Source organism: Pipra filicauda, unplaced genomic scaffold, assembly GCF_003945595.2.
Source record: "Pipra filicauda isolate LSUMZ 115617 unplaced genomic scaffold, ASM394559v2 scaffold47_size6085603_pilon, whole genome shotgun sequence".
Taxonomy (NCBI): Eukaryota; Metazoa; Chordata; class Aves; order Passeriformes; family Pipridae; genus Pipra; species Pipra filicauda.
In genome coordinates, this window is record NW_024104620.1 from 1,951,407 (window position 1) to 1,967,983 (window position 16,577).

The window sequence follows — 16,577 nt, forward strand, 5'->3', positions numbered from 1 at the left end:
AGTGTCCAAGGTAGGTTTTATCCATGCATCTGCAGTTGCTTATAAGTTAACTTTTGAAGCCCTAAACTTTGCAGGAAAAGCCCATCAGCCTGCCTGCCTGTTTCAATTCTTTTTTTTTCTTTCTTTTCCTCTGTTCAATCCACTCTCTTGGAGAGGGTTTAATGTGTCATTAATCCCAGAATTTCCAAGAGGGAAGCCCTCCAGCCACACACAAACCACACTCACCCCCTCCCACACGCAAACAGAGCCCATGTGTCCCTGCAGCTGCTCCGGCTGCAGCTGCCGGGATTTACGCACCCAGTAACACACCCGCACACACAGGGGGCGAGGACAGCCTGTACCTCAGGGGTGGGAGGTGATCCTGCAGAAATTAGGGTTGTAAAACGTGCTTGCTTGCCAGGATTTTAAAGCAGGCAGCACTAACTCCGGATTATTGCAGTCATATCTGGCATCATGTTTATGTGCGAGGATCGTGAAAAACGAGATGCGCATTTCAGAGCGTCTTCTCACCAGAGATAGTAACAGAACAAAAGACAAAAGCAAAATGCAGGGGAAGAATTCCATCACTCGTGTTGCCCAACCACATTTTTCTAAAGTTTGGTATCATTGCAAAATGCCCTGTTGCTGCCACATGGGTCCTTTGTGCTACTTCCAGTCAGTGTGAACAGTTTACTGTACAGCAATGCATAATACCATCTTAATGCCCAACCTGAGGAATTTGCTATCAAATCACATCCTATACTCTGATATTCATGGTGTTTTATTTAGAAAATTTTATATCTCCACCCACCGTTCAGTGTTTTCCATATCTGCCAGCACTCCTTTTCTTCGACTTGTCAAGTTTGATTGTGTCTGCTTGTTTAAGTGAGGATATTGTGAATTGTCTGATAAGAGAGTACTAGGCAAGACTGTAAACATTCCACACAAATCACTGTGAGGAGCATTTCATGGAAAAGCATACACAAAGCCATTAAAATGATTTTGCAGTACAGCCAAGGAGTTTAAAATGTTGTTCATTTGGCTTAACTACATCCCTCGAGGAGTTTTACCACTGGATTCCTTGAGGGAAATATAGGCTATTTAAGAAGAAACTTCTAAAACTTTTTTCTTAGTTTTGATTATAGATTTTGGAGTTGCAAAATCTGTAGTCTGTCAGTCTCCTTGGATCAGCCACCTCATAGGCCTGACTTGTAGCCCTTTGGGAGCCCCTGTGAGTCTTTCCATTGATTTTACTGATGTTTAGACTGTTTTCTTTCAAGATCATTAAGAATCCAATATTTCTGACTTTTTTTTTCATAAGACATGCCTGTCCATTTCTTGAGTACAAGCACATCCAATGAAAAAAATAATTTTGTTTTTATCAGCACCCAATTTCTATTTTTCTATGGCTTTCTCAGCTAATGCTTGAATGTATTTGTGGTAGTTTCTACACAGTGATAGGGGTCCAACTTCTTTTGACTCTAAATTTTGGCCTAAAAGGCACAGGTCTGAAATCTGTTGAGGGTTGAGATTTGTCCTTGTCAAAATATTGGCAGCCAAAACCAATTTACAGCAAAGAGAGCTTTCCACAAACAATTCAGTCTTTGGTGGTCTTTTGTATACAGAAAGCAAAAGTATTCAGGCAAAAAAATGTAAATAGTAGGTATTCAGGGCAAAAGGAGAAAAGGGACAGTTTTGTAGAACTGTTTATCACCTTACCTGTTTTCTCCTTAAGTAGGTTTTAATCAAGGAGAGCCTTTGGACATGCTAAAGATGAAATGAAGCTTCCCATTGTCTCAACTAAGAAGTTTCCCTCAGCTGGATATGACTCCTTTCATTTTGGGAAGACAAACAGTGCCAGGTCAGACAATGAGGTCAGACAATTCTCTAATTCCCATTCTCCCACCCCAAGAAAAGCCCTCACAGAACTCAGAAAAAATGGTGAACACCACCTTCTCCCTCCTCCCAAACATCATTCTAAAAAATAGTGTGAAACTAAACCCATGGAGAACCTGCATAAAAATATTGGAAAATACTGTCACAGTTTCCACACTATTAACCTGGACAAGAGGAGAACCTGAAACCCCTCAGAAAATGGGTGTATTCAAATGTGGGGAGTGAACACTTGAGTCGATTCCCTTTGCTGTCTGTACAAAAACCCAGCACAGCACTGAGGCCCCAGCACCAAGTCCTTCTAGTATTAAATTAATTTTCAATGGTAGGGATGGAGACATGGAATTAAAACAAGCCAAAAGTCACAGCTGGAAGCTGGCAGCAGCATTTCAGGCTTGGCCATAAATTGCCTGATGGATACACACGTAGGTATACAGATGTCTTCACTTTATAAGAAAGACACACAGTTTGCCTGAAACATTCCACAGGGAGAGTTGGTGCTGGGGATGGGCTGGAGGAGCTGGGCTGGCACAGATGGAGGGGACAGGGCAGAACAGGGAGATAAGCAGAGGCAGGAGGAAGGCTGTAGGAAGAGTATTAAGAACAATAATATTTGCTTTTTCCTTCAGATGCAGAACTTAACCTCAGGATGGGACTGAATAAAAACATAATGATAAAATTGCAAATACCTTAAAGGTTCCCAAAGATGGGACTTTTTGACACTTTGTTCCAAGCATGAAAAATTCTCAGGCTCCCAAGTCAGTGTAGGAGAGTTGCACACAGAAGGCCTGGGTTATAGTGGAATTTTGAAAGGTGAATCCCACCACTCATATATTTCTGAAGGTCATGTGGAAGTGTCTGTCTACCTGGGCACCCCAGGAGAGGGGTATTCCATGTTTTGCTTCTCAAAAATTGAGTGTGGCTGGCACTTTGCTTTTGCACTTGAGCCAGCATTTCCTTCTGCTTCCTATGAGGCATACCCTTACTATGAGGCTGTCCCCTGGGGTGGCTTTCTAGGCAGAGAAGAGATTTGTTATTCATGGGTGACAGGGAGAGCATGACCCTGCCTGTACATACACTTTTCTGGTAGGACAGAGTCCTTCAGAGGGAAAAGATATCTTCACTGAATAGTATAATTTATTTTTTTTTTCACAAGTATGAATTCACATATTTTCACATGCTAAATCCCTCCTCTATCTATTTTTGTTTGCTTTTTTTTATCTGACTGAAAATACCTGCCAAGCCCAGTGACAAGAAATGAACTCACTGTGCTCCCAGGGCAGTCCCTTCTCTGTTGGTATGGACTAGCTGTGTCCACTGACTCTTCCAATCCTTTCTGCAACTTCCAAGCAAGTGAAAAGTTTGGCATAATGGATTTAACTGAGACCCAGCAACATCCAGTAAGAACTCCTCATTACCAAAGTGTTTTCCTAAAAAGAAGGAGAAGGGGTTCAGGTCTGGGGTCCTCTCTCTCTACTGTTGGCTTTTATTTCTTTTTGTCATCTCTGTCAATATATTTTAGAGAGATGCCAAACACATTTGGCATAACAAAAGTATGGTATTCACACACCTTGTTAGTCCAAAAAATTGATCTTTTTTTCTTATTTCAAGACCGCCCAGGTGAGTTACATTGGACAGAAAGAACTTTATCTCAGCTTATGCTCACTTTAGGGAAATAATCAGTGGTCACAGAGCGACTGGAAATTGTGTTTCCTCTCTTTTGTGTTCTCATGTACAGAACACAGCATTTTTGGCTCTTCAGAAAATAAGACAAGTTGTACATATAATTTACTGGACCAAGCTCTTCATTTAAGAGAGGACTAGTTATGGTTTTTAGAGTAATAATTCATTATTCATAAATATATCCCCTTTTCAGAGCTCTGGGAATATAGAGAATGATTTCTACATTTTTTAGTTCATTTGGTGTGTTTATCTTTTAGCTTCTAACTCCCTTGTGGAAGGGAGAACTCTCATGGCTTTCAGAGTGTCATTCCTCATTACCCAGTGAGCCAAACTATGGGATTTCAAACTCTAAACCAGAGATAAAATGAAGAAACCTAACGATCATCACCAAGTTTTTTAAGGCTAGCAAGAGCACGAGTGCTTGGACTCTAACACAGCATAAGTGAACCTATTAAAGGCATTAAATCAGCTCTCTGTAACCACACTGCCCCTTGGCATGGATCAAGGCTGGATGTGACCCCTGACCTGACATGGTGCACCCACAGCTCTGGGTGTGCAGGGCCATGAACCTCTGTTTTGTTTCTTCACTGTTTTGCCGTGAATGTTGGTCTGACCACCTGACCTTTACCTGGGCACGACATTCCCTTATTAAATGTGCATCGTGCACCATCAGTGCCCTTCTTGGATGGACACTTCTGCCAGGGCAAGCGAGTTATACGTGAGCCAAGTACCCTGTGAACTCGTGTGTGTTAGGGCACAGTCATGTGAGATGTGTGAATTCTTCATATGAGTTCCTTATTTGCTGGAAAGCACCAAATTATTGCGGAGATGTCGAAGTAAATCACATTGCAATTCACCTCTGCTCCAGAGTGCTCCAAGACAAATCTAAGTGAATGGTTGTTGCTCAATAGCTCAAAACCAAAAATGATTATTCTATGTGAAGAGATTTGCAATTACCAAATATTCATAAAAAGAGTTTACACCCAACTGTGAATATTGGAACTGGCTGAGGAGTTCTCATCAGAATCCATGTGCAGAAAAGTGTACGGTTTCCACAAAATCAGTAAGAGACACATATTTTAGAAATCATTTTTTATTATTGGGGTATTTTTATGTGTGTTCCTAGATCAGCTCAGTATTTATTTCACTTTTGTGAGCTGCTCTAGTTGCCTGAATTCCTTCTACAAAGAATTGCTTCATCCTCTTCAAACATCATTTATTGTGCAACTTAAGTGAAATGGATATACAATTAAACAAACAAACAAACTACATTTTGATTGTTCTTCTGCAAAATTAATATTAGTAACTATGGAAGTATTTTTTAAACACTTCTTTGTCTCTTCTCCCTAACTCTTGACTTATCTTGGCTCAATACTAAAAATATAGAGTAAGAGAAATGGCTACTCGTAGCCTTGATAATGGACAGATAATAGCAATACAAAAAATTGCTATTACTCAGGAAATTTGCAGACTGAATTTTCTCATTGAGTGAACTTTCCATTTAGGAAAGAGTTTCCTTTGAAATGGCAGCAGAAAGGCATTCTACAGGAGTTTTTCATCAGTATTAGCAGTGGAAAGGCATGAAGTGGAAAGGTGTTGCTCCTACCTTGAACCATTTCACTCAGCCTTTTCCAGAAGGCTTCATTTTTGAAGAAATCAAAACTATAAAGGGAATCCAGAAGTGTCAATCCCCTCCTATATGTCCCAGCCAGGAGTAATAATGAGAATCAGAGCAGAACCACGAAGTTCAGTAACAAAAGGTGGGAATTGGCTTGGATTAAAACCAGCCTACAACCAGCATTAAAAATGACTATGCACATATCTGTCATCTCTTCTTTCATCCTCCTTTTCCATCTTGGCCGTTACAATTTGATCTTGTAAGGGAGTCTGTGAAAGCAGATGTTGTGTTCAAAGAGAGCTTGATTTCTGCAAGTGGCCTTGGCAGGGCTCCTCTCAAGCAGACCTGGTGTTTGCCTCTACTTTTTCAACACAGATGTTGCCTCTTCAAGGCTTTTAGACTCCTGAACAGGCAAGGGATGCTAGGGGAAGATAAAAGTATCACAGTTGTACTGAAAATATGATATAAATGGTATAAAAATATTAAAGATATATGGCTAACTAGTGTGTGTATGAAAATAAGTGGCAGCAAAATGTGAATATTACAATGTAGATCATTCCCTTAATTTGATTCAATTGCCTTTCTACATTCATTCAAGAAAGAAAAATATTGCAAATATTATTTCTTTTCAGAGATGATAGGTTAATCTAAGTATAAATGGGAATATTCATCACTATCAGATTAGCTCTGAAGATCTCGCTTTAAGAGACAGACATCCAAGCACGTTTAGGACAGTTAGATTCCTCCACAGGATGCTCACCATAATATATAACTTTAGGATCTCTGAGAAATCTCCTGGAGAAACCTTACTGCATCACTGTAGTGGAGACCAGGGCATATAAATGTAGTTTTAGGATTCCCCTTTTTCTTCCTGCTTGTGTCACACACAAATAGGAAATGGGGTTTAACAATTTTGTTAAAACATTTGCAATTACAAATAAGAGTTTTATGTCAAGCTCACAGTGACATACATTTCAGTCTATAACCTTATCACAGAGCAGATTGCTTTGGGAAAGACAGATATTTATTCTGAAACATTTTTCTTTCATCTCTTTATAGTTCTTTTGATGATTTTAAATGTTTGTGCTATTGGTACTTACATACAGTAAATGATAAATGATATATTATAACAACAACTACATGAAGCTGAATTGCTTTTTTTACTGAATTTAGTGAATTTACTGCCTTGAAAGGTAACAGATTGATAGCACTAGTGAATTAAATCCTCTCTTTATCCCCAGAACTAGTATAATATGGGCATTGCAAATATTTTCCAGGCCTATAAATCAGCCAAGGCACCTCAAGTATCATCCACAGGGACATGCTGCTCCCTGCTTTTCTCTTTTGCTTTTTTTCTAAAGCTCCTTTAGGGATTTTACAGAACATATTAATTTTAAAAAGAAAAGGGCAGTGGTATGTCTCATAAGCTTTCATTTTTTATATTCACCAACAATTATAAACTCTTCATATTAGAAAAGATGTGTGGGGAATATATGAGTTGGTGGTTAGTGTTGCCTGGGAAGGTAGAACAGGAGCTGCTGAAATACAGGTCATAAGCAGCGTAATCCAGCCATGGATGGGAGACTCTCCTCCACCTCTTACAGATACCGATTTCAAAATCTCTACTTTTTTACTGCTAATACTGTCATAAACCTCTAAGTGGCCATCTTGAAAATACCAGAAACCAGAGAAATGTTGGAAGTACAGTACTGTGTTCCCTCAGATATGTTTACTCCATTGCTCTCAGTGAAGTTAATCTGATTTGTACACATCTCCCCACGGGAAAAGCAAGTTTCCAACAGAGCTCAGAAAGGCTTCATGGGAGCTAAGGGTCAATTTATAGCCAGCCCAATAATTTATTTTCCACCAAGTTTCCTCTGTTCAGTATTCTCAAGCACACATCCTGCAAATTCCAGGTTTTCATCTTTTGAAATGGGTAAAAATCAATTCATTACTGAATTTTTCTGAAGAAAATTGTGTGGAGGGAAAAGCAGGTGTTAAATAAAAACAGAAGCACTCCAAACACATTATTTCAGCTCTTATAAATAACAGTTGTCTCTTAAATTCGTCTCCTGTGAAGAGATCTCATCTAATTCCACTGTCTTGGAAACCATAGTAATATAAAATTAATGGAATAATATTTATTGTTACAGACCAGTAACAATTTAGAGTGAATGAAGGTTCTAGAATAGGTTTTATTTCATGAGGGTTTTTTTTCACCAAGGTAAGTATTCATTCCAAATGTCACATAAATTGGAATCATAACTCTATGTTACAAACCCCTGTGACTTTCTGGGCAGTAGATAATGGGCTGCTCTTAAATAATTGTGTTGCTGTCTCACACTATACACAGACCTCCCTCAAGCAATATTTTGAATTATTCCTTTATTTTTGCCCAACTTTTCTGCTGTTGTCCATTTTGACATTTTTATGACCTCACTCTGGATTAGCTGTTCTTAGCCACGTTTTTAAGGGTCATTTCACCTTCAGTACAATGGCCCTGAGCTTCTAATATTCATAAAATTCAGATCTTGCCTACAGCCAGTTATTCCCACTGTTCTCTTCTCCAGTTGCTTTTTTACCCTTTCAGTTTTACTGGCAACATGAGATTTGCTATTAACCACCAAAAAATTCTGCAGTTGCTGATTCTGAAAGTTCATGAAAACAATACAAATGCTGCAGAGATAGCATTTCTGGTTATAGTTTAATTTTTATTGTGGTTCAAACCACTACAATGCAGGTGCATGAAATTAGTGTTCTATCACAGCAAATCTTACAAAAAAGTGTTATGTTATTTATTTATATAAACCAAGAAAAAACATTTTTACTCTATTAGGGACTTTAATAACATTTACCTGTTTGGATTTCAGAGCATCAGTGTCACATGATAGGTTTTACACAGCTGACTGCCTGTTAATTGAATAGTCTAATTCAGCTTCTAATTCTACCTTTTAATGGTTGAAAGACCATTAAAGCAGCTATTTCTCTAATAGCCATGTGGAAAAGGTGATATTTGTTGTTTCATCCCTACTAACTCTTCCCCTCATCTTTGTCTGAGTGGTCTGATGGGGCTGCCCAGACCCTTTCAGTTCAAATTTGGTGCCAGAACAGCACAAAACGCATTTTCAGAATTATCTCACAATGCCAATAAGACAGACCTGCTCTGTGTATGTTACCCACAATAAAACACTCAGACCAGTGTTTCCCATTAGCACATACTATTAGACTAATATTATTTAATAGCCTAAAACGATGGTCTGCAAATCTCTTTTCAGCATTCACAATGCTTTCAAAAACTTGGCCAAACCCTTTATGCAGCCAGGTAGAAAATCTGGATGAAGTTAAATAAGTTCTCAGAAAATTGCACAGGAAGAAGGGAAGCTTTTTTCCCCGCGTATGCCCAGAGCTTTATAAAATTCTGGTCCAAGTTGAAGCACGCTGCATTACTGGACACTTTTTCTCTGCAGCTATAAATAAAGAAGCAGATGTTTGCACCTGCCAGATTTGCTTCTGACTTCCATGCTGTGAGCATGTAATCACTGCAGGTAATGGCATCTCGCTGAAGAGTTAACTCAATAAGTAGCATTAAGGGACATGGAATTTATGATTCATTTTGCTACAGTATTTTGTTATACACTTAGTAGAACTGACTCAATACCAATGGCTAAATTATGACTAAATACCACTGGCTAAGTTATCAAGGTACCTGATTTTATAACTCTATCTAAATGTGTTTTGCTCTTTCTTGGGCTCACTTATGTATTGCAAATTGTCAATTTTTTAAAATATTCTAGAAAATGTCAACTTACATCGTTGTTTGGCCTAAAGTCAAATGTACCAAATGCTTTGTTAAATAATTGGTCTAAGACTGGAGAACAAAGTCATCCATCACCAAGTCACGGGGTTTGTTTTGTTTCCAATAAATTCTTTCAGTGTAATTTCCTTTGGTAATAAATCTTAAATCTGTGATATTCAATAACATTACACAGCGTTGAATTTGCTATGTGTGTTTAATGTAGGCTAAATACCAATCTGAAAACCAAGGGCTTACACAAACCTCTTACAGCGTTTTTGAATGTATAATGGACATGAAATATTTAAGATGTGAGCCAGCTACTGTTCAGCTGAAGATGAAACTTCTGTTATTCCCCCAGTGCTCATTATCAAGTTTGCTGAACTTTCCTCAGAAGCAGCTGGTGCTGGGCAATGCCTGATGAAATGAACAGCCTGGCTTGTCACATCACAAATCCGTCTCTCAAGTTCAGAGTGGGTCACAGAGCAGAAATCAACTGTTTCATGGTGCAGGAACTGCTGCATGAGCCACATTTTCAGCCTTTGGATTAAACCCCACATTACTGCCCCTGACTGAGGATCCTGGCCCTAGAGAGCCAGGCACCAGGTGCTGGGGATGAGCAAATGGGGAATAAGGCATATCAGTGATGCAAAGGAATCTCAACAGCCAGTTTGGGAAGGCATGGTCCATTTTGTCGTGTGAATCAAGAAATCTGAGAATCTAATTCCCATTATATTAACCTTCTCTATTGTTTTTTGGGGTTTTTTTGTTTGGTTGGTTGGTTGTTTTTTTTTAAAATTTATTTAAATTGCTTGGAAGGTGAATCAATTAGTAAAAATTCGGTTTCACAAGCTCACAGAGACATAAAGTCTAAGTAGTTCATTCAATCAAAGAATAAATAGAAATATCTTTGGATAAGTTCTGACTTTCTCTGTGTTTTAAGATCTAACAGAGTCAAAATGTTACCAGAAGACAATCCAGTTTTCAACATTTTTTTGTTGAAATTATTGAGAATTTTACTGATCCTATAAGATTTTCAGACGAAATATGATGACCATTTTATCTCAAGTTTTCTGAAACTGTCCCACCAAAACTGAGTCCAGGTTTAGCTGGAAAAAATATTGAGATTTTTTTCCCCCTAAAATAGCAGTAGGAACCCATTTTCTGTTGGCCTAGATCCCACTAGCAGTGCTGCCAGGGTGTGTTAAGGCAGAGATACAACTCCAGAGAAGTTCATGGCCACCAGATCCATGGCTGAGTGTATAGTCATCTTCAAGTCTCTCAGGACATTTGCTATCATTTTGTAAGGTGAAGACAAGATCCAAGGGCAGCGAATGAAACCATTGGCCTCTCAAAAAGGCTTGTCAGGAATTTCTGGAAAACCTGCACCATTTCAGCAGTGCTTACAAATTGCTGATGTCATTTTGTGACAGACTGCAAATAATTAAAATTGGCTAAATATGCTGCTTGTAAATGGGCTTGTTGAAAACTTTGATCACAAACAGAAAGGAATTCTTTTAAAAACCTACTTTTAACAGTAGGTTAAAGTTAATGAGAAACTTATAAATAATTAATTCTTCCTCTAGAGCCAGAAAAGATTTGTTGTTGCTGTTAATGGACTCAATATATGTTGTATTGTCTTTCCTGAAGTAAGCACTGAATTACTTGATCTCCATACAAAAGAAAATAATTTATTGCACCAATAGCTTTATTAGTGTTTGTATTCCCAGAAAACAATAATTTCCTGGGTTAACTAAAGCAGCTTGCCTTGATGATAATACATAGGATGACACAGCTAAATCGACACTTCAAAATAAACAGGATACTTTAAATCAAAAAAACTGTTGAAGAAAAATTTGCAAAAAGAGTCTGGCACTTGATATTTTCAAGAAAGCAACTACAAAGCACAGAGAACTATTTCAGATGACCCAATTGTAATTCTGCATTTAAATATGCCTCCTTCCTCCACATGATATTCTTTGAAGCAGCAGCAGGAGAAGCAACACCCTTCCTTTACATGCACGCGTCATATGCAGAGTCATCACAGCCTGAAGGTCATTCAGGTTAAAAATACTCACAGGATCCCAGTTGTTCAGATGTGGTCATTCCACAGCTGAACTGAAAATATTCTCTTCCTACTTTATTTGATAAATATTTTGGCAATATTACAATAATCTCTCATTTGACATTATGATATTAAGTAGTGTGATTGCTCTCAGCTGTCCTATTGAAAATAATTCCTTGATAGTTCTCATGAAGGTATAAATTTCATACAAGCTTGCTGACTATGTTCTCCGCATCATATTAGAAACTGAAGCAAGTACATCTCATGGACAACAGTGATACCTTGGCATAAACCAGAGGATAGCTTGGGGATAGGTAACAGGTTTATTAAAAAAGCACAGAAAAAATTGTCAGCCAAGTTCTTTCTGTATAAGACAGTCAGCTCCTGGTACAGCTTCATTCCTGTGTGACAGACACCACTGATATTTAATCATTATAAATGCACAGGACCTACTGATGCTTCTGCTTCTGATGGAAAAGTTGCACCTTGGCTATCTGATGCTATTAATTTCCATTTATAAGTAAATATAAGTGAATAAATATATTAGAAGGAAGGATTTTTTGTTGTTTTTTTTTTTTTTTTTTTTCTAAGGGGGAAGATAGATTTTTGAGGCTAGGGATTAACCACCATTCAGCTGGAAAAATATACATTAGCACAAAACAGAAGCTAATCTAAAAGCCACACAGGAAAAAAAAAAAAAAAAACAACAAAAAACAAAACAACAAAACCCAAACTTAAATATCCCCAGTGAGCATTTTGTTGCAGGGATTTTTACAGGAGGGAGCCCTGGCAGGGCTCACAGCAGGGATGCTGTGCCATACCCATGCCCATACCACTATAGGCCTTGTTCTAAGCTTCTGTTTATCCTCAGCCTTGCAGTAAGGCATATTCCCCCATCTCCACATATCCTGTAATAGAATGACCAAGTTCTTCATCCAGCCTCAGGATCCTCACCCTGCAGTGTTACACTGTCCTGCCTCCAGGCAAACCTTTGCAGCTCAGGTAGCAATTGTGTCTCCTCTGGGCACCCCTCCCTGAAAAGGAAGGCATTTTAAATTTCAGGAACACCGAGCAGGAGAGTGAGGAGGTTGAACGACTTCATCCTATTTTTCTTTCCCCCTATGGGGGTCTGAAATAGCAGGGGGTGCTAACAGCTTTTATAAGTTTGTAAAAACTCGAAGTGCTGATGGAGTGGGGGCAGGTTTCACATAACTCCAGCAATTTTTCCTCTGCAGGAGGAGAAAATCTCAACTGTCTTTTCACACGAGGGCTGTCACTCATCTTCGTTTCAGGGACCCCAGCAGATTGTCTCACCACATTAACAGACACATTTTAGCCTTTTTTTTTGGCTCCCGTGAAAGCCATTTCTCTACTGATCCAACTGTTAGCAGGTCTTTGGTCATTTGGCAGGGCAGGGGAAATGCTTCACGCAATACCAGCCACATCATCCTTGTTTGTGCCTCAGGCTATAGAAGATGATGTGCCTTACCCATGTCAGCTGAGCTCGTAGGCTTGTGGGCTTTCCAGCTCTTTTTTTTGCAGAATACCACCTGTGTGTCACAGATACCTCTAATCATCACTGGAAAACATTTGTACCAGAAATAAGCTCGGATGGAGGCTACAGTAAGTCTAACACATCCAACAGCAAGAAATCCTGCAGCATTTATACTTGCTGCAAGAATCATTTCTGGGTCTTTATGACATGCTGGTCTCCACATCTGGCTGTGGCATGCACCTCAGCTTGTCCATGGATGTTGCTATTTCTAGGTTTCTTCTTTTCAGGCTTGATAGGTGCAGCTGCATGAGACCTAGCAACAGATCTGTAAGAGCAAATAATATCAGTCCTAATGGGAATTAAATTAATATATCTTTTACAGGGCACAGCTGCTCTACTGGTGCTGCTCCCCACACAGAAATACTATGAAAAATGTTCCCCATTTCCTTCCTTATGCCGTGCAAGGCAGACATTTTTTATTCTTTATTATGTATCTGTTTAGCTATGTCTTTCATAGAAAGCAGCCTGGAAAAGCATCAGTCAGAAATAATAATAGAAATAATGAAGAATTACATGATGAGGGCTTACCAAGCATATTCTAGCATGTACCAGTGGCTGGGAGTCACACACATTTCCACCTCTGAACGAGCTCTCCGTTCCCTGAATTCACCAGGTGCCCAGCAGATGGTGGTGTTATTTCAACTACTTTGCTCTGCGCTCCCTGGGAAGCAGCCAGGCTGCATGGAACAACTATGGGAAAGTTGTTTCAGGATTTCACAGCTCACAGAACTGCACTTACAGGTTATTTTCTGCAGCATCCTGATATTCCTTCGTGTAGAAATAAATGTTACTGATAGATATCTGCCTTCCAGTACCTAAAGGGGACTTACAAGGAGGCTGGAGAGGGACTTTTTTCAAGGGTATGTAGTGATAGGACAAGAGGGACTGGCTTAAAAATGACAGAGGGCAGAGTTAGATCAGATATTAGGAAAAAACTCTTTACTGTGAAGGGTGGTGAAGGAACTGGCACAGGTTGCCCAGAGAAGCTGTGGCTGCCCCATCCCTGGAAGTGTTCAAGGCCAGGTCAGATGTGGTTTTGAGCAACCTGGTGCAGTGGAATGTGTCCCTGCCCATGGCAGGGGCATTGGAATGAGATGAGCTTTAAGGTCCTTTCCAACCCAAATAATTCTATGGTATATTAAATTAAACATTCTTACAATTGTCTTGATGAAAATTCTGGTGACAGGAGGAAGATCCCCTTCTCATAAGCAGGAAGAAATATTTCTTTGAAAGATCTCTTTTCCAGAAATTTCAATCTCCTACAGGCTGCATTCCAGCCATGATCTGGTAGTGTCATTATCTCCTTCTGGGATTCCCAGTCTTCTCCACAGATTATGTAGGATAACCTAATTACTCATGCTCTTTACCAGCAAAAAGCTGTCCCTTTCTTTTTCAGCTCTTGTAACATTTAATTTTTCTTTGTTTCTGCCCCTTCTGAGCAGATATTTCATTATATTTGCTGAATCTCTTCCATCTCTTTTCTGCAGCCTCTATTGTGTCCTTTTCTTTCTTCTGGCCACATCTGCAAACAGCACCTCATCTCCTGGCTGTTTGGCTGTCATGGAGTAGGATCCCACAAAAGAGTAGTAAACCACATCAAAAATTTGGTGGTGTTTCTGCCTTTGGATGGGAGCTAGAGAGGGGAAAGAGAACAGAAAGAGCATTTTTAGGAGTCTCTCTAGACATCAAGTTGTACTTGATCTTTTTGCTTACTTTAAAAACTGTTATAGCCATTGCAACATGACATAGTCAGTCACCAGCTGGAAATGATCATCCAAAGGCAGTTTGGGAAATTTGGCTGCTCAGCTAATAATATTCAATTAATTGTGGCCTGACACAATACCTGGAAACTTTCCAGACATTTGAGGAAAGACATGTTTCAGTGCAGAATTTCTGAGCTGCTCCCATGTACTGAGTTAGCTGGCATGTATCTTCATGAATACTTTATATGAACTCAAAGTCCGAAACATGATGCAAGTAATTTTTCTGATGCCAGCAGGAGCAGAAATTTGTCATACTTGCTTAGGTCTCAGTGCTTCCCCATTACAGTGCTAAGAAAGCAATAACTTACTATGAATATTTCGTATTATCTACAAAAGTTTAGGACCAAACCTGTTTCTTGGATACTGGAACACCTTTAGCAAGATCTTGGAGTCCAAGCAACTTCTGACATGGGTGCCCTTAATGACCTAGAGTGAAACAGAGTCCAACACAGGCATGTATCTATGCCAAAATACTTTTGAGAAGACTATTTCTTCCACTGTTCCATCATGAACCGAGCTGCTGCCCTTTTCATGTCCATAGTGGCCTCATCCCAGCCAGACTTGGTGAGGGTGGAAGGCAGGGCCAGGCTGGCCACCTTCCAGGCAGTCAGTCTCTGCTGTTGCATCCTTCTTCTCCTGGCACAGCAGAGACACGAGGCACACCAGACAGGCAGTTCCCTGGTGTCACAGGCTGCAAACAGCAGCTGATCTCTCCCAGAGAGCGTGGCTGCTGCCGTATGGCTGCAAACCTGCTCCCCACTGAGCTGCTCCAGAGACAGGAGCCAGCATCCTCTCATCACCCTTTAGGGTCTGACAGTTTCCAGGGATGAGTGCTCCTCCAGTTGCACTGCCTCACAGAGGTCCCACAAGCTGTTATTCCTATTCCCTGCCTCTTCCCAGAGAGGACAGAGATGGCTCCATGTCAGCAGTGTTGTTCCTGAGCTCCATGACTCCACCTCCAGCCAGGTTGCTCAAAGCTGGCAGTGCATTGCAGCCTCTGGCAGTTCTGGCCCTAGTGTGAGCTCTCCGAAATCTCAGACTTTTGGGCCACCCACTGTGCAGATACAGCTGAAATTTGTGGTCAGAACCCAAAATTCTGTTACCCGTGTGTTTCCTCAAACACTACAGCCCATGCCTGAGCAAGGGGGAATGGCTACTGCAGAGCTGTAGCCTGGGTTGCAGTTCTCCCAAGCAGACAACACTCACATCCACTTAGCCATGCAGAGTAAGGTGTCAAAATGTAAGAGACATGAGAATAAGACTGCTCAAGAAGTACAGAGTATATTTTTTGTAATATAAGGCAATTTATATGTAAAACATCTGTAATCGAAAAAAAGAGCACCTTAAATACAATATTCAAAATTCAGCAATAAAAATCCTGTATCTGGCAATGATAAATCAGCACATTAAAAACATGTCATGCAGAAAGCAGATGCTCTTTGCGGGGGAAACAAGGTTTGTAATGTGGAGGTAAAACAGTGGTGACACAAACAGGATCAGTCACGCACAGTTTGTCCGTGTCCCAGCAGTGCAAGGATGGGAGCTGAGGAGGTGCAGGAATACTTCACACTGCAGTGTGTTGCTATGGACACCATGACTTCTTCACTGGGGCTGCCAGGACTGTGGGTTTACAGGGTTGGACCCCATACTGTCCCTAAAATAATGGGAGCTTCTTGCCGGTCAAGTTGCAAATTCTGCCAAGTTGGGTCTAATAAGAATAGTCCAGTAATTTCTTCTTTGTGTTCCAGGACCCAAATCACTTCATTTTCAAATGGTTGAAAATAATTCATAAACTAATCAAGCCTTACCATACACACCAGTATGAAAATTACCTTTGAATCTTACACGTCCTTGGTCTTTTGGATGCCCTTTTCCTGCACTTGATCTCTACACAGATGATCAGAAGCAGCTTTTTCTGTAACCCAAGGATAGGTAAACTAAGAAGATCTCTCAAAATAGAAAATATAAGCAGTTCCCTTAGAGAAAAAGTACCCAAAAAATGCACAAAAGAGAGTGGAATAATGCACACCATACAGCCACAAACTCAGCCTGAAATGAACTTCAGGCAGCTGTGCAGGAACTGAGGCATTTCAGTCATACAATGCAAAGAACAGGGTCACAAGCAAACTTTCATGGGAATTAGACCTTCATATATCTTATCGTGTCTGTGCTTGTTTAGAGCAGTGGGCTGAAGCACAAGAGCTTTCCTTTTTTTTTTTTTTTTTTTT

General features: G+C 40.0%; 1 long non-coding RNA gene across 1 annotated transcript; it reads right to left on the reverse strand.

Annotated features, from left to right (window-relative positions):
- Positions 1-11,764: 11,764 nt before the first annotated feature.
- On the reverse strand, positions 11,765-16,266 carry LOC114002725. Its single transcript, XR_005565473.1, has 3 exons — positions 16,182-16,266; positions 13,744-14,219; positions 11,765-12,851 (listed from the first exon to the last, which is right to left on the reverse strand). It is a non-coding gene; the product is annotated as an uncharacterized LOC114002725 (long non-coding RNA).
- Between the last annotated feature and the right edge of the window lie 311 nt (positions 16,267-16,577).